Consider the following 25000-nt stretch of genomic DNA (forward strand, 5'->3'; position numbering starts at 1 on the left):
TACCCGTGCATGCCTGTGTGCTCTCCAGATAGTAATCACAAAAAAGGCCACAGCAGTGGCCGGCCTGCGCAGAAAGCATAAAGTCGTCCTGGGAGCTCAAAGTGCATAATTCCCAGCTTTGAAGCACAAAAAGGCCACAGAAGTGGTAAGCCGACTCTGGGAGTGTAGTCGGCGAAGTCCATCAGGCTCAGAAACACAAAAAACTAGAGGTCACTGGCTCGCCTGGTTTTCGTAGAATCATCCACGAAGCACAGAATGTATGCTCTCAAATTTGGAGGCAGGACAAAAAGACAGAAGCGGCAAGCGTGCCCAGGGAGCATTGTGCCATCCAAGAAGCTCAGAATGCCATGATCTCAAGCTTGGAAGCACAATGAAGCCACAGACACGGACAGCCTGCCCGGGGAGGCGAGAGTTGGTAGGGGAGCGGTGAGTGTGCCATGTGCGCTCTATATAGTTAAGAAGCACAAAAAGGCCACAGAGGCGGCCAGCCCACCTGGGGAGTGCAGTCTGTGCACTCTCCATCAGGCTCAGAAGCACAAAAAGCTACAGAAGTCGCTGACCCGCCTGAGTTAGGTAGAGCCGTCCAGGAACCACAAAATGCGTGATCTCCAACTCTGAGACACATAAAAAAAAAACACAGAAGCGGCGAGCACACTCAGGGAGCAAAGAACCATGCAATAAGCACAGGATGCACAATCTCAAGCTTGGAAGCACAAAAAATGTACAGAGGCACTGGTTGGCATGCCCAGAGAGCTCACAGACGGCCAGGTAGTGCAGAATGCATGCATTTCAGCCCATAAGTACAAAAAGGCCACAGAAGTGGCCAACCTACCCAGTGAGCATGGAGCTGGCTTGGGGTCGTAGTCTCGTCGAGCCACCCTCAATGCTCCTTAGATATGTGTAAGTTGACCATGACGAGCCGACAGACAGCAATGAACAAATTTTGTAAAAGCTAAAATGCCAAAGGCATTTCAATCTTTCCAATAACGTCACCTTTTCCACAAATTGTAGTCACAAGGCACATATTTCAAGGCTGACAACTGTGTCCCTGTGTGCTTCCAACCAACTCCACCCATTCAATAATCACAGTAATCCATTCAAAAGGAGAATGAGCCAACGCTGTTCTAGCATAAGGCAGCTCACGGTCCATCAGTGCTCCAGCCTTTGTCGCACCAGGGGTTTGGCTATTTCCTGTGACTTGTTTGATGTCTCGGATGGCTGTGACTTGTTTGATGAGCATTGTCCGAGATGCTGAGTTAATTAACCAAAATCATAGTGGAGATAAGTGTTGCTCTCATGATTGCTATCGCTTGGAAAGGGATTGCCATTTTTAACAGGTTTTCTTTGATTCTGAAAAGGTCCAAAAGTTTGTTTTGGGGTTGCAAGGTTACTTGGATACATGTCCAGGTGTGGAGAGCTCACATTTACATATGTATGGGAATCCAATGTCATTATCCTGTGCAAGCAAAGCGAAAAGCGGGGTTAAGTAATTGGTTCATGTCCATCCGTTTGTCCGTCTGTCTTCTCAGTTTATGATCGAGGAATAACTTATTTAAATCGAATGTTATATTTTGAACACAAATCGGAACATTAATAGGAAGACAAGTTTGCCATTTTACCACATTTTGGCTCTGAATTCTTCCCAATCCCACATGCGCAGAGAGGGGTGAGATGATATTTTCACTCCGTCTGCCTGCCTGGCAATCAAACAAAATTAAAAAATAATTCCAAACAGAAAACACTGATTTTAACCACGTTAGAAAGGACACAAACAAGCATGAATAACTAATGTAACGTGTGAGATAGGGTTCTATGAACATGTTCTGTGAACTCCCGAGTTGCTTACAGTGTCAAATTATTCCTCGGGACTAAACGAGGAAGAGATGTGGTCGGAAAGAGAGTGTCCAACTCCAACTGTTTATGATGTCACACACTGTGTGTGTGTGTGTGTGTGTGTGTGTGTGTGTGTGTGTGTGTGTGTGTGTGTGTGTGTGTGTGTGTGTGTACATATATATGGACTATATAGTATACTAGCAGGGTATGCTTGCACAATGTAAGCAATAACGGACCATGCTTCCCCATTGTCTCGGGTCGCTCACCTGCATTTTTTTCATTTATTTATTTATTTATTTATTCATATTGTCGTTTACGGATGCTTTCTGACGGTTCTGTGATTTTTCGGTGGCTTTGATGTCCGTCGGCATGCAAACTTTCAGCTTTGTACGTCACCCGGAAGGTCCTGAACATTAATATCGGTCATTCAGTCAGTGAGTGGTAAGAATATACTTTATACAAGCCGGTAGGCGACATGGGTGGTCGCTACATAATTGCATACTAGTCATACAGTTTTTGACGGATCGGGCTGAAAATTTTTGACAGAGGTTGATTGTAATGTGCATAAAATCCTGGAAGCTGATTTTTGATTTTCGAAAAAATTTATTTTTTAGGATTTTTCAAAAAATTCAGTCCCGTTGATAGGCAACGGTGGCGTCCATAACAACGGTGCTCAAAAGCATAGAACTAGATCCTGGTATGAACCTACCTGTCAAGTTTCATCAAAATCGGTTGACTCCTCTGGCCTCCAAAGCTGCCCATTACATACAAACAAACATACAAACATACAAATATACATACAAACATACAGACAGACGGAAAAACTGAGAATAAGGGTAGTCAAGCAGCGACCACCCAATATTAGATATGCAGTATTTCTGTCTTGCATTTCAGGCTCGGGTAGTTGTGGGCCTATCCGATTTGAACCAACTCTTTTCCGTTCCCGCTTGAAGTGTGTTCATCCCCTCTATCCCATTATTCTCCACCCTTGCTTTGATTCCTTCATCATGCCTTCTGTTTAATAAAACTTTTAAAATGACAAAAAAATTCTTTCCTTTCCACCACATGTTTCATCGGCCCTGCCTCCTTACCCACATCTTATTAATTTTGCTCCCATTAAACCTGTCCCTTTCTATCCTGCCTCAAACCCCTTCCTTTTTTTCCTTTCTTCCTTCTCAAAACAACCTCAATTTATTTTTTTTAAAACTAGGGAGCGGCCAGGCGGGTTATGTTATGATCCTTATTCAAACGTGTCATTCAAAATACCACTCTCAAATACCTCTCACTGTGCAATTCAAAAAAACACCTCACTGCACTGTAAAACGTTGGGACAGGAGTACTGCACAGTACTGTAAAGGGAGGGGACTTGTAATACCCTCTCCCACCGAGAGCGGTGCTACACGATACACATTTATATGGATAATTTGCTTCCCTCCCCCCAACCCCACTCTCTAAGACCATCGGCAAATATTAAAACACCCCGATGCATTAATTGCATTCACGTTGATTCTATGTAGCAAGTTCATGATTTGGATCATCACTGGCATATCTGATTCAGAGGTGAGTCATAAGCTTATGGCGAAGAGAGACCTCACACTACAATGTACTCTGGACGTATGTCACAGCGAGTGATATATCTGGACATCAGTCCCAAGCTGTCATTGCTAAAAACTCTAGTTGACCATTTTGTCATCGCATCCGATGCTCCGTCCGAGACCACCAAATGTTGAAATTGTGTGGGCGATGCCGACAGTAACTCAAAGTGCTGCCCGGCTCATGATAAGAAGTGCCAGAAGTGCGGCACCATGGGTCACTTCGCTTGTGGATGTTGAAAATCAAAAGTTGACATGCCTGTGTGGAAGACTAGACAGAGCAATGACAACTGTTTGGTGGGTTGTCTTGGTCGCTGATGTGTTCCAAACATTGCAGGGGAAGCAGCATTCACCTCGGAATTGCATAGATGTTGACGACTTTGAGGGTGATTCTATTGGTACCCTGGAGGCGGTTCCGGACATTGGGGCAGAGGCAACTATCATCAGTTCTGCACATCTGCAGTAACTGGACATGCATCCAGATAACTTAGATGATAGCAATGATCTATGAGTGGTCAACACTGATGGTGCTTCAATGAAATGCATGAGTACTCTTCATGTTTTCATCCGTCGTGGAGAAAAACCTGTTCGTGAAACTGCATATGTGTGTGATGGTGTCCAAACACCCTGTTTAGCATTTCCATGTCACTAATGAACTCTGGCACATGGAATATTGGCGATGAACCTCCTTAGCAAGAATGATTGTGGGAGTGAATGGCCAGCCTTCAGAAGGAACTGCTAATGAGCGATATACCACCACAGCTCGTCTTCAATGACCTATCAGCCAATTTGTTTTCCCATGTGGGAAAATCATATCTGGTTTACATCGACAGACTCTCTGGATTGCCTCTCTTCTCATGTGACCCCACAACATGTGACCTCATCAGAGCCCGACAGTCATTCTTTGTAGACCTGGGTGTTCCAGTTCATCTTCGAACTGATGGCGGCCCACAGTTTACATCGGCCCACACTTTCTGCCTGGAAAACCTGTTAAAAAATTAATGGAATGCTGCAGAGTTAACCACGACTTCTCCACACCACACTCCCATGCTCAAATGGAAATACAGAAGCAGCAGTCAAAGCCGTAAACACACTAGTTGTGAAGACAACACACGATGGCAATCTTGACGACTACGCATTTTGTTGCGGCTTGCTTGAATGGCATAACACGCAACGTACATCTGGACGTTCACTGGTTCAGATTCACTTCAAGCATCCAACACAAGCTGCTGTTCCTGGCTATCAACACACTTTCTCACCACAGCGGCAGAGAGCTGTTGGCAAGTGTGATGCTATAGCCACTGAGGTTTGGGCAAAGACCAGCGTGCATTACAAATCGATCATCCAAACTTCTCCTTCAGTTTAGTCAAGGCACCGAGGTGTTGGTACAAGATCTACAGACAAACCATTTGGGAAAAACCGGTGTGGTCATCCGTGTTGGGCGTAGCCAGAATGATCACATTAAAAACTGCCATCGAGCAGAGTCTATTGGAGGAACTGGTGTTTTTTGTCCGCATGTCCTGCGATGCTCCGATATTGACAGTGAGGGCCAAAAGTCATCTATCAGTAGAAGCAAGGACAAAGCAATCTCCGACCCACCGAAGTGAGTGAGATTCGAATTACCACTGTATCGGAGTTCACGTGAATGCCGGGCACCTATGTGACTCCATCTGTAATTCCTGGAACTCTTGCTCCATATTTTGTCTTGTTCTCATCACCAGACATATGGTTATGGACACTTTTTAAAGCATTTGTACTCATACTGATTGATTTGGGGGACTGTTACCTCATGTGAACCTCCTCCAAATGTCGTTGGATTGAAGAGAAAGGAAGATCTTGGATACTGCAAAGCTCCTGCATATTACATATGATGTATTACATATCATTCCAAGTCTGGGAGGAGTAATCAGTGCTGCTCTGTCCTGGCCACCAGGCTTCCAGGCTAAGGCCATGTGTTCAATTCTCTTGTTTAAATAAACATGTTTTTTTCTGACCTCTTGAATCTTTAACAGTATCCTCATCTGAGAATGGGGAGAGGTTTCTGGCAAACATTGACCGATTCTGCAATAGGTCCAGACGGCATCAGTGCATGAATCCTAAAAAAAATCTGCTCTGCTGCTCTTGCTCATCCTCTTTCTGCTCTGTTCACACGATCATTCTCTCTGGGTCAGTTTCCGTCTTCCTGGAAGTTAGCCACCATCATTACAATAAACAAACGTGGTGTAAAAATGGATCCTCTTATCTATCATTTTCCTTTGGACATGTTGCTTCCTCTACTCTCCCAACAAGTGATGGAAGGCCTCAATGTCAGATTTCAGCATGAATCCAAAATCCCTCAAACTTTTGCATCAATACAAGTTCCGCAACAAGGAACTTCAATGCCAGAGGCCTTGGTTTCCAACGCCTGCATCAAGCCTGCACAATGGTTTCCAACGTATGTTCGTTTGTCCGTGCCGAACCCTTTACATTTGCTTTGCATAAAGCATGGAAGCAGCAGGTACCATTTTAAAAATCTTTGGAATGACTCGTCCGGGGTGTAGTTTGAACCGCCAACCTCCCAGACTCAAGTGGATGCTGTAACCATTACATCACTGAGTAGTATTGGCACTTTGTGTAGGTAATCTGTCGTTGTGAGTGTTCCACCCATCATTTCGCTTTCTTGTTGTGCTTTTACCATGGCTGCTGTTTAAATGTGATTCATGTTTTGCTGAAGGATTGGTGTAAGTTGTAATTTTGAGAGAATTGCATGGTAGATCATAATCTGCTTGCACCTTTAACAGCAGTGAGTGTGCCATTTATTTTGTGCTGGTGTTTGACACCAAACACTGAGTTACCCTAAACTAGTATCGATCGCCGACCCATGATTCATGTAATACGATCGTCCTTCCTACCGTGAAACTGCTGTTGATTGTTTCTGAACAATTTGACATTTAATTCATCTGTAAAGAGCATCCCACTTCAGATTCGTTCACATTCCTATTTTAAGTGTGATGCCTATTTCAGCCAAAAGGTTTGATTACCTCTCTTCCAGCATTTGTTATCAAAGCAAGTAAATACAGATTGAGACAGCATAATCATGTGACTGTGATAGAGGGATATGTGCAATCACCTGACCCTTGGTGTTGTCCCAGTCAAATAGTTGGCTGCTTGATATTGACACATGTATGTACACGCCAAAAGGGAGGTCAACATCCCATACAGCATCATTACCTGTCACAAAAAATAACATATCCTGAGGTCATAAATCACATTTTCTGAGTCTTGTCTTTTTGTTCTTCTTGCTAACACTGTCTTCAATTGTCAACAATACAATTTGTTTTATTATCCTCTCTGCATTCATCCATATAGCTTCTACTGAAGTTTTTTTCTCCTGTATGATAGACTAGCTGAAGTACCTGGCATTGCCCAGGGAAATTTAATGAAATATGTATTTAAATATTTCCTGCATGACAAATTGGGGAATGATGGCCTTATTGTGTCGTATGAATTACCAATCTTGGGGATTGCAAAATGCACTTGGACCGCTTTCCCTTCTTTCAACTTCTTTTTATTAACATAACTTTCAAAATACAACAAATCACGACAAACTCAACATAAGATCTTCACAAAACATATTACTCGATTGCTCCTGGGAAAAACCAAGGCAGCATGTAAGGACATACAGACTCGAGGCCTGAACATGAAGGTGTTATCATAAACCTGTGTTAAGCAATCTTTTTTTTAATAACAGTGGCATGTGTAAACACTACAATAATTAAATTTGTGTTGATGACAACAAATCACTATATATTGTTGCGGGCTGGGTATCGGCCGCGAGCACGACCGCGAGGTGGAGCAGTCGGGTCGACTCTACCAAACACCAGGAATTTAGATCGTACCTTAAAGGAAAACTCTGAGGGCACGGGTCCCTTATCGGACCGTGAATCGTCAATAATTCTACCACGTGGTACAGGGTTATATGCCAATCTTCAAAATACCTAGAGATCCACGTGGCAAGTTACTGAATATTCACACCCTCGACGGCACCCGTACGATTCGAGCCCTTAGCGTGCCTGACCCGTGCGCAACCCAAGCGGATGGTTGCCGAAGTCGCATCGGTCCAAATGTCCCTTTACAGCAGCAACAGCCTTTATAATTCACCAACACGCGCCATGCTAAGCCAATGGAAGAAATACAGCAATGAACTGATACATTTAACAAATGTGTATATTTATAATGGGGGAAAGGGGGAAGCACGCAATAAGCAAAGAGAGTTATCATGAATAATAGAGAAACAAGTATGTACAGCAAAAAGCACTTGCACAATTCCTACTTACAGACGGGCCCACACTCAGACGCACACCCAAAGAAACGGACCCAAAATGGTCTTTATTATCCCTTTGGCTCGGAGGGAAGACAAGCTGAGGGACGAGAAAATAGCAGGCTACCTGGCCGCACCGTGCGGATCGACGTCGGCACCTTCCCGGAGCACCAGTCGGAAGGAACCAGGGCAGCGAGACGCAGACCACGCCAGCCACAAGACGCGCCGTGAATCAGAGCATGCCAGCGACAAGATGCCTTCCGCCCAGCCTCGAGAGATGCGTCTTCCCCTCCGAGCTCCAGCAGATCCTCACGCGCTCTCTCAGATCCTCTCGCTTGCGCAGATTCTGACGCTTCCGCAGATCTTGACGCTCTGGCAGATTCCCTCACTCTTCCAATTCCCTCGCTCCTCCTTGTTCCTTTTATCGCTCTCGGGCGCGGTTCGCTCAGGCGGGGCTCGTTCTTGCGACCCACTCTTGGGTGCGGTTCGCTCGGGCGGGGCTCGTTCTCATGACCCGCTCTCGGGCGTGGATCGCTCGGGCGGGGCTCGTTCTCGTGACCCGCTCTCAGGCGTGGATCGCTCGGGCGGGGCTCGTTCTCGTGACCCGCTCTCGGGCGGGGCTCGTTCTCATGACCCGCTCTCGGGCGGGGCTCGTTCTCGTGACCCGCTCTCGGGCGGGGCTCGTTCTCGTGACCCGCTCTCGGGCGGGGCTCGTTCTCGTGACCCGCTCTCGGGCGGGGCTCGTTCTCGTGACCCGTTCTCGGGCAGGGCTCGCTCGGGCGGGGCTCGCTCTCATGACTCTCTCTCGGGCGCGGTTCGCTCCTCGTGACCCGCTCTCGGGTGTGGTTCTCTCGGGCGGGGCTCGTTCTCGTGACCCGCTCTCAGGCGCGGTTCGCTCGGGCGGGGCTCGTTCTCGTGACCCACTCTCGGGTGTGGTTCGCTCGGGTGGGGCTCGTTCTCGTGACCCACTCTCGGGTGTGGTTCGCTCGGGTGGGGCTCGTTCTCATGACCCGCTCTCGGGCGGGGCTCGTTCTTGTGACCCCTCTCGGGCGGGGCTCGTTCTTGTGACCCGCTCTCGGGCGGGGCTCGTTCTTGTGACCCGCTCTCGGGCGCGGTTCGCTCAGGCGGGGCTCGTTCTTATGTCCCGCTCTCGGGCGCGGTTCGCTCGGGCGGGGCTCGTCCTCATGACCCGCTCTCGGGCGCGGTTCGCTCGGGTGCGGTTCGCTCCTCGTGACCCGCTCTTGGGTGCGGTTCTCTCGGGCGGGGCTCATTCTCGTGACCCGCTCTTGGGCGCGGTTCCCTCGGGCGGGGCTCGTTCTCGGGTGCGGTTCGCTCGGGCGGGGCTCGTTCTCATGACCCGTTCTCAGGTGCGGTTCACTCGGGCGGGACTCGTTCTCCCATCAGTGGGCCACGACGCACTACCTTACTTGGCACGTTGCCAAGCAAATCGGTTCATGGCCATATTTGGGAATGGAATTCCATCCCCGAATGAATTCCAAAAACGCCTGCATACCAGCGAGCATGCGGAGAATGCCGGCAGCAGAGGGTTATCGTTGTTGTAGTTGGAGATGTAGGAGCTGTAGTTGTGAGTGATGTAAAAACAAAAGAAAACCCTGACTATCAAAATAACTTTGCAGCGCTTGTACATTCAATGACCCATTAAACAAGGGACGGGAAGCTATCTATCCACATTTACTTATCGAAATAACTGAGCTATAGGACCTGTATGTTGTGGCTCATGGCTTCCAGATTCATAACAATATAACCTCAACATACTATCTTCACAAAACATATTACTCAATCACTGCCGGAGAAAAAAACACGGGCAGTGGATAAGCGCAAGACACGATAAAGGCCTGAAGGCCAATTATCGGATTTTTTTATTTATTTAATTTTTCAATTTTTTTTTTGATCCAAACATAGCCCTCTACCTACCTCTGCATGAGAGAAGACGCCATGCAAAGTATGGTAACACTGGTTCCTGCAGGGTGCAAATGCATAAACGAACAAACAAACAAACACAGAAACAAACTTTATTATTTATATTGTTGCGGATTCGCGCCCGCCAGCGTGCGGACGGCCACGTAACTCGAATCGCGGCACGTCGCCCACCGGACGGACAATCCAGTCGTGACCCTCTCGGACTAACGCCAGGAACTAGTCACGGGTGGACCTTTCGGTCTCACCGCGATCGTGCCAATCGGCCCCCGCGTGGGATTGGGCCGCTCACCAAATTCGACCTTCCTAAGTACCCACACGGAGGGTAGACCGGGCGATCGCACCTCGCCGCAGGTCGACTTCGGACACGGGCCACTTTAAGCGACCCGTTCCGTACTATCGGGATAACCGAGCGGTGTTATTCGTCGGCCTCGACGGTTCGATTAATTATCGGGCGTTTTAGCCCACGACCAACCCTTTACGTGAAGCAAGATGGAGATTCAATAGAGGAAAAGACGAAGCGAAGCGGGAAAACAGTTCAACAATAAGCACATTTATTTCGCGATGAATGGAAAGCACACATATACAATTCCACCAAAAGCACATGTAAAAGAAGAAGACAATGCAATATTACACAAAAAGCAAATGCAACAATGCAGATCTATCCGACTACCGGGCACACGGCAACACTTATACAATTTTACTTCACAGACGGCGCCGACAACACATATTCCCAAAGCAAAAGAAAAGAGAACCACCCTCCAGGATGAGGGGGGTAGGCGGGCCTGGGGCCGAGACCGTGTCGGGCCTACCCGTCTGATGATGAGACGCGGAGCGACGGTGGTGCCTCAACTCCGCGGGCCTCGCGGACAGTGTCTGGTAGGGGGTGGGAAGGGGGCCCCCTTTGTCGCACTATCTCAGCGCGGGGGGAAACAGGAGGGGGTTGCTGATGCTCGGGGGAAGGAGGATTTCACCCTGTCTCGGGTCCCGCGGCGAGCGTCTCCTCCTCCACCTCGGTCGCGTTGCTGGCCTCTCCCTGTGCAGCTCCCGGCACCGACGCGAGCACCCCCTCGTCCGCCTTCGCCGCCGTCACCTCTCCACAGCTCCGTCCTCTTCACTCTGACTAGTACCACTTCTTTCCAGCTCCACCGACGACTCTCTTGAACTCCGCACACTCAACTCTCAACTTCCAACTGAACTTTACTGACGAACGCAGCCGTTTATATAAGCCCCGTGGCTTCGCTCTTTCACCCTTGACCCTCTGCCTCCGACCCTTCACCTCTCTTGCTGGCTCCCCATTGGCCCGAGGAAAAGTGGGCGTGAATGCTTTTTGATCCATGTATTTCTTCGGAAAGTCTGTGATGTTTTGGAACACGCTGCTCGGTGCGCGCCCCGCACGAGTCCAGCATCGGCGCCCACGAGTGGCGCGAGATGGTGTGGATGAGATGGTGGCGAGTTGTGACGGTAAAGGTCGTGGCGGTTGTGGTGAAGCGGCGTTGTGGTTGGTGGTTGTTGTTGTGAAGCGGCGTTGTGGTTGGTGGTTGTTATTGTGAAGCGGCGTTGTGGTTGGTGGTTGTTGTTGTGATGGCTGTTGAGACGTGGTTGGTGGTGGTAATAATGGCGGCTGGTCCAAAATAAAGATAGTAAAAGAAAAACGGCTATCCTGAAGAGTCGCAGCCCGCATGAATGCCATTTATTCCCTCTAGACAACGGGTTTGGGCCTAACTACACATATACTTACCGAGATATCTCACCTAAGGGACCTGAATGGTGGTTTGTGAATTTCGTCAACCACAACACTACCCCCTCCCCTTTTTACAGACTCGTCCCGAGTCGTCAAATTTTTGTGTGCCATCATGTGTAGTTTTCCCCTAGTACATTTTACCTACGGATCCCTGAGTGCGACATTCATGGTATTCGTGTCCCCAAAATAAATAACCTGAGGGCTGCGTAACTACCTAAACAAACTCACTCACACGGACGACTTAAATAAAATTGCCGGCGCTAAGACAGACATGCCGGGGGCGCACTCATATTTACAGTACATGTTAACCTTAACTTACAAATTTTACACTAAACCATGGCCCAGGATCACTGAACTCTGCAAAAGGAAAGCAGTTAGCAGGGAGCCAGGCTGCTCGCATGCAGTCTCTGGCTCAAAACAATGCAGGTGACCGGGAACGTGGCCGGCTGCTCACACGCAGTCCAAGGCCTTCCCTTTTGAACTGAACGCAGTGAACCACAACGGTGCATGGGCCGCACAAACGTAGTCTCCGTGCCAGCTCAAGTGGCACACGCAATGAACACAACGAATGGATGGATGAATGGTTTGAACTGAACGCAGTGAACCACAACGGTGCATGGGCTGCACAACGCAGTCTCCTTGCCAGCTCAAGTGGCACACGCAATAAGCACAACGAATGGATGGATGAATGGATGCACGCAAGCACGGTGCACGGGCCGCCACTGCAGGCCCGTGTTGTAGCTGCCAACAGGGCAGTTCTTGCAGCTTGCAAACTGTTGCCTTGATCCTGGCGCACATGGCAATGAACAGGGGGGGGGGGCAAAGCAAAAATTGAACGGGGCTGGTGAACAGGGGCAGTGGGCATGGCATGGCAAAGGCAGCAGGCAAACACAGCCCGCAGAAGAAGGCCGCTGCAGGCAAACACAGCCGGCAGATGAACTGGCCGGCACAGGCCTTGAAGAAAAACAGCCAGCCGGCAGATGAAGTGGGCCGGCACAGGCCTTGCAGCACAGCAGCTGCAGACGATCCAGCCGGCACAGGCCTCGCAGCAAAACAACAGCTGCCGATGAAGTTGGCCAGCCTTTGCCGTTCCGTGGAGGTTGGTGGAGGGAGTGCGGTGGTGCTGGCCACTTGGAAGGCGGGCTTGGACCTACCCACCTGTCTCCCTCCCACCTATCGCCTTTGCCTGTCACTGTACATACCCACTCCCTTAATTTGTCAAACCCCAATTTAGCCCCAACTTATTTTTTTGTTGTTTTTATTTTTACTTCCCCACTATAAATCGTCCCCTAACCCCCTGTACTGTCCTTGTTCGGCTAACCTATTCTGTCACCTAGCCTGCTCCCAACCCCTACGTTCCCTTCCTGGAGGGGAATAAGGGAGAGCTAACGTCCTGTGTCGAGGCCCAACTCAAGCCTCAGAATGGCCTCCCCAGAGTTCAGCGATCTTAACACAAAGTGGGTCCAGCGGCCCACAACGAGAGCGAAGGGATGGATGGTGCGGAGGGGTACACTTCCTAATCTACCCTGACCATTTAACTGTAAAACTACCCCGGGGCTTTCAACAAGCGCCTCTCGCTTAAACTATTGGTTCTAACAACCCAGATTCCCGTCGCCTGTGTTGGTGTCCTCACAATTTCGGGCCTCGCCCCCCAATTTTCTCTCCGTGCCCTCACACGGTCTCATGGCTGGGACACGTGGCTCCCTTTGGCAGGCACGACCCTCTGCCGATTCTCCCGCTATGGCACCCCCGGGCACTACACTGCCTCCGAGCCTACCAGCTCCCTAACACCGGGGAGTGCCCCCCATGGCACCTCCCCTGAAACGCACACGTGGCAGGCTGGCTTCCCAGGCCCCTTTCCGAGGGTCACCCTTGCCCACAACACTGCCCACGCGGCTAATGGCGCCCCGGGCCCCCGCACCAAGCAGGCGCACCCGTGCCCACTACGCTATCCCGGCCCCCCATGGGCCCTTGGCCTACCACGGCCGACTAGCCTGGTGCCCGGGGTACCCACTCAGCGATACTCACCTTTCGCAGCCACGCTCCCAACTCGTCAACAGGGCTCCTGCACCCCTCCAAATGGGTTTCGAGCCTACACACCCACCAACAACAAAACAACCTCCATTTTGTAAATTTGACTAACCCCCTAACTCACTCTACACTGACCCCGGGGTCCCTTGGGCGGGAGTCACTCCTCCCCCCAATCACTCATCGCACCATGCATTCCCCATTCGCTCCACTCACACAGACCCGCTGGCCTCACTCACTCACCAAGCACATGCTTCCAATCCACTCACCAACAACTCTTCAACACACACACCACTGAACTCTGCCATCCTTCGAACTACCTCCCCTAACTAACTCGTGCTCCCACGTCGTCCCTTAAACTATAGCACGTTCCATTTAACACTACGTAGCTAAACTACGTCCCCGCTACTCATTCACCAGTCTGTCCATGTCCTCAAAATCAAAAATCATTTTATTTCCCAACCTAATCTGGCTACAATCCCTCTAACTAATCCATTCCACGGGCCCCATGAGGACTTACCCCTGCCCCATGAAGTCGGTCTAACTAAGCTAACCCTTCCCCCTAACTAGTTTCCATCCTGTGCCCAGGTCAAGGGGGTCTTCCACCCCTGCCCAGGAATCCTGTGCACCCGAAAGTGAGGCTTGCTTTTTTTTTTTTTCCATGCGCAGCACCTGCGCGGCAACTCACAGCTCGCGCCCTTTACACCTGCCCGTGACGTCATGCAGCTGCACGTGTTCCTCGTCCCTCCTTGGACGGTACCATCCGGCAGGGATACCCCTCCTGCCGGATTCCAACCCCACGTGCAGCCATGGCGTCACCGTGCGCATAAAAAAAACAAGCCCCACGTCTCGAGGGGTTCCCCACGCGAACACATGTGCTTTGCCCGTTGGAGCTTAACACACACGATCGCGTGGAGAACCCGTCCGGTCCAAATCCGTTTACCTGCCTAAACTTTGTCCGTCCGCGGGATCGGCAAATCCACCGCTGGCGTTTCCGGACCGGGACTTCACTCTCGCAAGCGAGCACGTGGGGGCCTCGTGCGTTGTACAGCACGGACCTCGTGCTCACTGCTGGGTGAACCCGGCACGGTCCCCGAAACAACTACAGCCGCTACTCGGCTTTCTTTCCTCACATGTCGCCGTCGTCGCCATTCGACCCACGCACTCCCGCGTGTTACGACGCTCACACTCCATTCCATTACATTCACCCCGGGAGACGCGGCTGCATGTTCACACATGCCCACCGACATCTCCCTTACATACCGCTCTCTCACACACACGGTCTCCCTTGCATAAACCATACCACTCACACGTGGTGCTCCATTCATACAAACCACTCCACTCACACCCGCGGGGGCACTCATCCGCGGTGCCTCATCCACACACCGTGCCTCACTCATACACCGTGCCTCACTCACACACGCGGGGGCACTCAACCGCGGTGTTTCACTCATACTGGCCGTTTCACTCACACACACGGCCTCTTCCACATGCGGTGCCCCTTTTACACACGGCGTGCTGGGAAGCACGCACTCCGGCACCATCGCCACCACACCACCCACACACGGGGTCGCTTCCACACGCGGGGACGCACTCACACCTTGCACCACACACACAGGGACAACCACACTGGGGATTCGAGTCCCCACAAGGGTCTCCGGGGCCTCTATACCCCCCCCAAGTTCTCCGTGCACCCGTCCGCAGCACTCGTCCCTTCGAACTCGCAAAGCACGACCGAACTCACCTGGTCGTGACTCGCCTCAAGGGGGCATACTCCCTCCCCTCGTTCCTAGAGGAGGCCATCCCGCTGCTCGCACCGGGTCCCTGCACGCTCCGCGAGCTCACCCCCATTATCCTCCACTACCTCCGTGTGTGTGTGTGCGTCACTTACCCCGTCTTCATCGTGCAGTCTTCCCTCTATCATTCCCATCTCCCGTGTCTCTGCCCACTCAGTCACCTCTTCACCCTTTACCTCCCTTGTCTCTACTATTTTTATTTCCTTTGTCGTCACCTCGTGTCTCGTCTCACACGTTTTGGTCTCCCCATTTAATTTTTCCCTTTCGGTCATCGTTGCACCCCCTCCCAGCTCGTTCGCTCCTACACGTGGAGTCGCCATTTTTATCTCCCTGGTCACGGCCTTCATGCCCGCCTGCAGGCATCGGCCCATGTTCTGCGTCTCACCCCGGAGCTTTTTCGTTTCTTCCTTCATTTGCTTGTTCATGCCTTTCATTTCGTTTATAAATTCATTTGCGTTTGTATCCATCCTCTCGTTTATTTGTTGTGTATTCGCATCCATCTTTTCGTTCATTCCTTTTATCTTCGCTGTCATTTCCGCCAGCATGGCGAATGGCTGGGCTATGTCGGGTGCGCTTGGGTGAGCCGTTTCGGCAGGGGTTGGGGAAGGGTTTTGGTGGAGAGGGGGAGGGGAGGTGTCATACACCGCGGCCGCTGCCGTACCCATTTCGGGCTCTGGGTTCAGTTGGGCGAGTTCGTTTTCCTGTACAACCAACATTTCCTGCACGGGGATTTCATCCTGAGCCATGGATTCTACACATTCTACATCCGTTTCTCATACCCCCGGCTCCCGCTCGCCTTGAGACGCCATCTTGCTTCTCGTAAAGCGTTAATTTAGCTCGCTCGTAATTTGGAGGGAATCGGGGGTCGCTCCTCTCACCCCTGGACCGATTCCCGTGAATTTAGCCGGAGACAGGAGAGCCCGTTTTCCCGTTCTCCAATACCAGTGCCGCGAGGAGGGCGATGGGTTTATATCGCACGACCTGACACCAGTGTTGTGGATTCGCGCCCGCCGGCGTGCGGACGGCCACGTAACTCGAATCGCGGCACGTCGCCCACCGGACGGACAATCCAGTCGTGACCCTCTCGGACTAACGCCGGGAACCAGTCACGGGTGGACCTTTCGGTCTCACCGCGATCGTGCCAATCAGCCCCCGCGTGGGATAGGGCCGCTCGCCAAATTCGACCCACCTAAGTACCCACACGGAGGGTAGACCGGGCGATCGCACCTTGCCGCAGGTCGACTTCGGACACGGGCCACTTTAAGCGACCCGTTCCGTACTATCGGGATAACCGAGCGGTGTTATTCGTCGGCCTCGACGGTTCGATTAATTATCGAGCGTTTTAGCCCACGACCAACCCTTTACGTGAAGCAAGATGGAGATTCAATAGAGGAAAAGACGAAGCGAAGCGGGAAAACAGTTCAACAATGAGCACATTTATTTCACGATGAACGGAAAGCACACATATACAATTCCACCAAAAGCACATGTAAAAGAAGAAGACAATGCAATATTACACAAAAAGCAAATGCAACAATGCAGATCTATCCGACTACCGGGCACACGGCAACACTTATACAATTTTACTTCACAGACGGCGCCGACAACACATATTCCCAAAGCAAAAGAAAAGAGAACCACCCTCCAGGATGAGGGGGGTAGGCGGGCCTGGGGCCGAGACCGTGTCGGGCCTACCCGTCTGATGATGAGACGCGGAGCGGCGGTGGTGCCTCAACTCCGCGGGCCTCGCGGACAGTGTCTGGTAGGGGGTGGGAAGGGGGCCCCCTTTGTCGCACTATCTCAGCGCGGGGGGGAAACAGGAGGGGGTTGCTGATGCTCGGGGGAAGGAGGATTTCACCCTGTCTCGGGTCCCGCGGCGAGCGTCTCCTCCTCTACCTCGGTCGCGTTGCTGGCCTCTCCCTGTGCAGCTCCCGGCACCGACGCGAGCACCCCCTCGTCCGCCTTCGCCGCCGTCACCTCTCCACAGCTCCGTCCTCTTCACTCTGACTCGTACCACTTCTTTCCAGCTCCACCGACGACTCTCTTGAACTCCGCACACTCAACTCTCAACTTCCAACTGAACTTTACTGACGAACGCAGCCGTTTATATAAGCCCCGTGGCTTCGCTCTTTCACCCTTGACCCTCTGCCTCCGACCCTTCACCTCTCTTGCTGGCTCCCCATTGGCCCGAGGAAAAGTGGGCGTGAATGCTTTTTGATCCATGTATTTCTTCGGAAAGTCTGTGATGTTTTTGAACACGCTGCTCGGTGCGCGCCCCGCTCGAGTCCAGCATCGGCGCCCACGAGTGGCGCGAGATGGTGTGGATGAGATGGTGGCGAGTTGTGACGGTAAAGGTCGTGGCGGTTGTGGTGAAGCGGCGTTGTGGTTGGTGGTTGTTGTTGTGAAGCGGCGTTGTGGTTGGTGGTTGTTATTGTGAAGCGGCGTTGTGGTTGGTGGTTGTTGTTGTGATGGCTGTTGAGACGTGGTTGGTGTTGGTAATAATGGCGGTTGGTCCAAAATAAAGATAGTAAAATAAAAACGGCTATCCTGAAGAGTCGCAGCCCGCATGAATGACATTTATTCCCTCTAGACAACGGGTTTGGGCCAAACTACACATATACTTACCGAGATATCTCACCTAAGGGACCTGAATGGTGGTTTGTGAATTTCGTCAACCACAACAATATATTCGATGAAGTCTTCGCCAGTCAATCACCTAATTCATGTGGTGATCAATTGTTTTTGTAATGGGATGTAATTCACTCAAATTGTCCATTAAATAATTTGTCTCATTATTTTGAGCAATCTGGTGGCATGGCTGAAGGTTGTACAGTACTCCTTGTCTCTCACTCTGACTACATATTTTAACAGCCACAGTTAAACTCCCCCTCCATTGCGCTCGGCCAAGGGAGAAGTTTGGCCAAAGTCTTTCAGAACCAGCTGGTCAGACCTGAAGTTTGCACAAATATGATTTGGGCAAGAATTTGTTCAGGGTGCCAGCAATAACTCATCGACTCTTCATCAAGACACTGGAGGATCTTTAATGCCCTCCAACTAATGTGAGCAGAAAGGTTCACACCTTAACATCTATCCAAGGGTTTTCTAGTTGGTCCAACAATCGAACACAGACAAGACAGCTCAAAGGTAAGTGCAGTAACTCTGCACTACTCTTCTTCGTCGACAGAAAGGGGGATCCGAGATTTACATTAGAATGTAAATGCTTTTTGTTAATTATTTTGGCATCATCATTTGAGCAAACCCATGTATGTGTATTTGAAATAATCCTAATCCATTGCTTTTTAATCCACTCACATTTATTTTTGCATCGAATATTCCCCCATGAAATTGACCATTCTCATTGGTTTCAGTGACTATTTCTGAGAACCACATAAAGCGTGAGCCAGCGATCACATTGGCCAATGAAACTCGACACACCTGCTCAGATTGAGGGCCGATGTGCACCTTTTCCAAGCTCTGTCTGAGGTTCATCGAGCTACATGTCGGAATTCTCCTCCAGACCAAGCCATGCAAGATGGCAACTGAAGCGGTTTGTCACACCCGGCGGGGGAGAAGTTTGAAATGGATTCTAATCGCCCCGCCAAATCTGTTCTTTATGGGACTTATTTAACTGAGCAGTTTTATCGATCATAATGACTCAAATACTCACTGGAGATCCAGTGAATTCTTTTATGTGTTTATTAAACAGGGAAGGGAACATGGGGAGCATGGAAACATTTCATATTATAATTCTATCGACAAAACAAAATACTAAAAATACTTTATGTGCTCCCGCAATGTCCTGCCCCGTCCTGTGACATAGCCCCACCCCGTTCAGCACACACTGATTGGCGGTTCAGCCGTTAATCAAAGGGAACCTCTCCTCTAAACCTCTCTAATGTTCAAGGAAAATGTCCAGGATCCCCTTTGCACCAAAACCTATGCCTTTACGATGTTGCAAAGCCAAACGAGACAGATTACAAAGGAAGGAACAATGATGAGGGATCGAAGGGAAAAGCAGTTTTATACACAAACATTACAACAGCTTTTTATACAAATATCGATGCATAATCCTTTTCCACAATTAAATTATCTCACACTTACGCTCAACATGCACTATGGAAATAACTATGGCGAGGCCAAACAATCTTAACTCCTCGAAGCCATCCTCAACGGTGTATTATTATCATTCGTGGAAAAAAAATCCACTCCTCATGTACACCAAAAATAGATAAATATACACTTTGGAATAATGTGACCAAAGTGGCCAAATATATTCTGATACGCTGGAGTACCGACAGACTGGTGCAGTCCATAGGATGAATCACATGTGACACCTCATTAAGCAAATACAGTATTACAAATGAAGGTTTAGTTAAATTACACCAAAAAACCATTGCTCATGCATTGCGAGTGGCACAATTTTGTTGACCTCATTTACATCATGAAAGTCACGTTTCTTTGATGCAATAAAACCAACCATACAGTTGGTACACTTGTTGGTTTACATTGCTCTAACCGTAACACAAGGTTGTTATGTTTGATCTCCATCACCGCATAGCCCTGCCATTCAAACAAGCTTCGTAGGTAGAGAGAAACTGCTGGAAAAAAGAATCACACTATGTCTGTGGCACCGTAATGAGGGGATAATGGGACCGGCACATCCCTGAATAGAAAAACAATTTGCCCCATTGGAAATTGGGGTCACAGCTGCAGCAGGTCCATGTCGGTACCCCCTGCATGCTGTGTTCTGGTCATTCATGTTCACTAACCATGTCTATTGACATGCAAAAAGTGTATTATATGCATACTGTATATAAATTAATGTAGTATATGTAACCATTGATTAGTTGAGTTTGATATTGATGAAGATCCTGATGACATGGTTAGATGTTTGTTTTTTTAAACCGAGGCAGCAACAATGAGTTAGAGTCGTGGTTTGATCATGAAGGAGGGAGGGTGGGATTTAGAACATCAGAGAGGTAAAGAAAGAGTGGAAAATAATTGGTGGGTGTATGGTTAAGCTTGGGAAATGCATTTCAATATGGGTTAGTGTCAAACTAGAAGACCCGGTTTACAATAGACCTTTTGTGGCTGCTATAGATACCACATAATGGAAATATTACTGAAATATATTGTTCAATTGCTTTCTGCAGTAGTCTCATAAACATAGGCAATCAATAAAACCAATCTCACTAAGCTAAACGGCACTTTCATTGAATCAGAGCGTTCAGCTGAATACCATTCATACATTTGGCTTAACAGCATTCGACTTGCATTCGGCTGTTTTGCTTTATAGTGGTTGACGTTGTTCAGGTCATTTCTCGTTGTGCCTAATGGAGTCCTGGGTTTCCCTGCTTGGCTGTATTCAGCCACTTGTTTGCATTTTGGCGAGTCTTGTTATTGCTGTTCAGTACAGCACTGCATTTGATGCAGACTTTTCTGATCAAAGGCAACTTTGCCCACATTATTGGGGGTATACAATTCAGCTGTCACTGAGCATACATGGACATCATTGGTGATTCAAATTTATCCACTGCCTGACAATACGGGACTTTCAAAATGGAATATCAATGCTAACGAGGGCGTTCACACATGCACTGTGTGTGCGTTTTCAATGGCTCGCTTCTGCTAGACAGGGCACTTTTAACCTGCCATTGCTAGGGCTAAATCATGTCATATACAGTCGGCTTTCAAGATAATTTTGAGCATTTAAACGAAAGAGTGGTAATTTCAAAATTGTTAACCATAATTATTGTGTTACTGGATGCAAATCGGACACGAGAATATACAAAATATGAGAGGTATCAAGTACGTACCATTTCCTGTTAATACCAAGTGAGCAGTGTCACACACACTTCTCCTTTCAGCAATAGATGCAAAAATCTAGTAGAGTTTCTCTTGTGGCTCTTGTGACCAAGCAAACAATACAGGGTGTTCCAAAAATATCTGGCCAACTTTGGTGTTGGTCAAAGTGGCAACACCAGTGGAGGGTTGACATGGATAACCCTCCACTGGTGTTGATGTCACGCAGGCATTATGGACTGAATGGCCTCTACCTGTGTCTGATTTTCTTTTATTTCCTTGTATAACAGCAGAAAGAGAAGGGGGAAATGCCAACAGCAGAAAGAGAAGGGGGAAAAAAACAGACTGATAAGGGATGTGCAGGTAAGGTTGAGGGGTAGAGGATAATTCAGGGGGTGGATAAGATGGCTTGGAGGGGTTAGTTTGGGAAATGAAGAATGAGTAATAGAGTTGTTGACATACACAGAAACACAACTATAGGAGTGGGGGTGGGGCCGATCAACGCGAAACTGAGAATAGCCAGGAAGAGACATAGAGGGATCTGAAACTTCCACTGAGAGAAACGTTTCTGTTTAGCATACAATGTCTGAATGGCCAGATTAGGAAAATTAGAATGGAGCCCCTGAATATTGATGGACAACACTATAAGGGAAGGAGGAGGACATGAGTCGTGGATGCTGGGTGTAGGTGGGCATTTCATAACGAACTGGTTTCGGTACCATGAACGACATACATACACTAAAAGGAAGGAAAGCCCAAGGTGTATACTGACACCAACACCTATTGTCTGTAATTCAGCCTGTCACCTACAGACACCATATCGTTAGATAGTCAGGCATATGGGTTCAATTGGCATCAGTGAAGCAACGGGACAGGTTGAGTGCTGGACACCCTGATGACATGCACGTCCATAGAGGCTGAGCCTAGCGCTAGATGTAATGCCGTCCCTAACATAATTCCGTGAAGACATCCCAGACAAAAGAACGTGATGGATGGATGGACTGGCGGATGAAGAAATTCAGCAACTTAAATAATTATAATCTACATTGTAAAAGCAGCTGTGTCTGTCATGCTATAACTTGAAAACAGATAAACGGATTTCAATGAAACCAACGACGGTGAATTCATGGAACTCCTAGGAAGGTTTGTGATGCAAAAAATAAATGAAGGTTTGTACATGGCCATACGTGGTGATACTGCAAATGCCAAATTGCAACCCTTCTCTCCCTCCCTCACCACCCCCCCCTCCCCTCACCACCACCCCCTCCTCTCCTCATCTCTCTCTCTCTCTCTCTCTCTCTCTCTCTCTCTCTCTCTCTCTCTCTCTCTCTCTCTCTCTCTCTCTCTCTCTCTCTCTCTCTCTCTCTCTCTCTCTCTCTCTCTCTCTCTCTCTCTCTCTCTCTCTCTCTCTCTCTCTCTCTCTCTCTCTCTCTCTCTCTCTCTCTCTCTCTCTCTCTCTCTCTCTCTCCCTTTTCCCCTCCCCCCTCTTAATATTCCCATCAACAAAGCAAGTGCATAGCTTGGCCAGTATCAATACACCGCTTGATATTTTTTTTTCTCATGAACAACAACGATTTTTTAAAGCAATTACGCAAAGATTGGTATTCCCTAACAGCAAAGCGGTGGGTCTAACATACGAGTTCAGATGATTTCTACCCTCATTAGCGCTCCCCAATCCCTCCGTGTTTGTTCCAACTTATTATGTTTTGTTCTCTCTCCTCCACTCTCATTTCCATTTCTGATTCATCGCAACATTTTCCTTCCTCCTCTTCTTGTGTTTGAGCTTATATCCAGATAGTCCACTCATGTGTTCTCCTTCCCTACACTTGCTATTACACTTCCCACATCCATTCTATTTCTACGTCCCTCTACCCGTCTATTGGTGTGTTTCCCCCTTTCCACCATGTTCGTTCTGTTCTAGTCCAATCTATGTTCGAGCTTTTCAACAAACCTCAACTTTGTGGAAGTTAAGATTCTCCCCTGTGTGTTTCCTGCTCTTCCTTGGCTGCTTTTCAACAAATTATTCGACCTTTGACCTTGTTGTTAAAGCAGAAACTGCCCTCCTCCTCCAGCTGCTTCCATTCAGATACACTTCCTCTACCAATGCCATAAGAATTCAGAAATTTCACTTGTGGTGTAAGCACCAACCAAAATGAACACTGCAATTCGATCATTGAACAATATAATTGACTTAATGATGAAATGTTTGCAGTTGTGTATGTTTCAGATTTCAATCATTTGTATTATCTCTTTCAGTCATATCTGTAAAAGAGCAACATTTGTTTTCAATCTTCTACTTCCTTGCTGTTTATGATGGCAGATTAACCAAATGAGTTATTGTACTTTCCATAAACCTCTGCACTTATGACTTTGTAGCTAAGATCTGTATTCCTGGTGGAGACCAGTGGTGTATGGATCACTCACCTCAATAAAATTTGCTGTTCATATTCATAATCATTTGCGATTTCCAAAATGTATTCGTAAGATAATTTGGGGAAGCAAAATTCAGTGCCGCATTAATAAAATGGATGTAACTGATTGTCAGAGAGGGTTTTTTCTGCAGATGTACAAAAATAGCATCCATTTTGACTTTAAGCCTTCCATCTCTTGGCAGTTAAACATCACGTGGTTGCTTTTGAAAAGTGTAGGACATTGTGTGATGGAAACTTATTGTTTTCATCCACAGAGATACTACATCAGCGGTTAAACCATGCCTTGGTCATGATGCAACCACCAGACACTTTGCAGCACATGATCTGATGGATGGATATTCCTTTGAGAAATTCCAGCTGCCCAGGGACAATATGCATTCCCCAATTAGGGTATGGGGTGGAAATTATCGTTGGAGTCATTGGGCTTCCATTCGGTTGTTATGGAATACTTGGGTATCCAAGCAGACACCACTCTAACTGCTTCACAGCAATAAGGCAGACGGCTCATTAACAAGAGGTGATTGTGACGTGGAGCAGTGAAGCTAGAGAAAAGAATAATTAGAGCGTGAAAAGCAGCTATTCCATATTACCAGATGATTCCACAATAACCTAATCTATTCCACTGACCTCAATGTTAGAAGTCGTATTTCTTTACATTGAAGTTTGATGTAGTATGCAAAACATTCAGATAGACAAACATATTAACTCAAAAAATTTAAATTAGATTAATTTTACTAGTTAGATGTCAATAATTCACAGCAGAGGAACTGGTATATGCATTCTCTTCTAAGCTGTGTAGCCTGAGTTTGAATCACGACAAAGCTATAAACCCTTGTGTTTTGCATGCAGGGCGATACATCAATGTGCGCACCATAAGGAGGAGGTAGAGCCGGAACACTGGTCCTTGGCAGATGTTAAGAGTGCCCACGGTGTCATTCATGAAGAGTAGGCAAATTATTGCCGGCACTCTGAACAAATTAGAAACTTATTTAAGTCGAACGTTGGGGCTGGCCAACCAGTTCGTTCAAGACGTGGGCTAAAAAACATTTCCTGACCAACAACATATAAAATGTATGCCTGGTGTTGGCTTAATGGTTCGGTTGTGGTGGGCTTGGGATCCGAAAGTCCTGAGTTCAAATCCCGCTCGGATGTTGAATTAATAACAGGTGGGGTTGACTTTGCCTGTCATCCTTCTGAGGTCGGCAAAATGAGTGCCAGCATGCTGGTATCCTGTGTCGGAGTGGCGACCAGTCCAGGATTTTGCCCAATAGCCAAGGAGACTGTTTCGGCAGCACCAACGCTCTGCACAGAGTATGATCCCAATGGATGGATGGAACATTTAAAATATGGGAATAATTGGGTTTGGAGGAGTCGGAGACCAGAACTGATATAATATAAGCACCAGACAAGCAGGTTGGAATTTAATGAAGTCCTTGTTATTGACATTTTATGTAGAAATCCATGTTTCACACCGTTTTGCTTCAAAACATTTTTCAAAATATTTTCGTTCTCCATCACTAAAAGTTCAAAAGTCT

The sequence above is a fragment of the Eptatretus burgeri genome, chromosome 15, assembly GCF_056783735.1.
Source record: "Eptatretus burgeri isolate ZD-2024b chromosome 15, Ebu_testis_v1, whole genome shotgun sequence".
NCBI classification, from domain to species: Eukaryota; Metazoa; Chordata; class Myxini; order Myxiniformes; family Myxinidae; genus Eptatretus; species Eptatretus burgeri.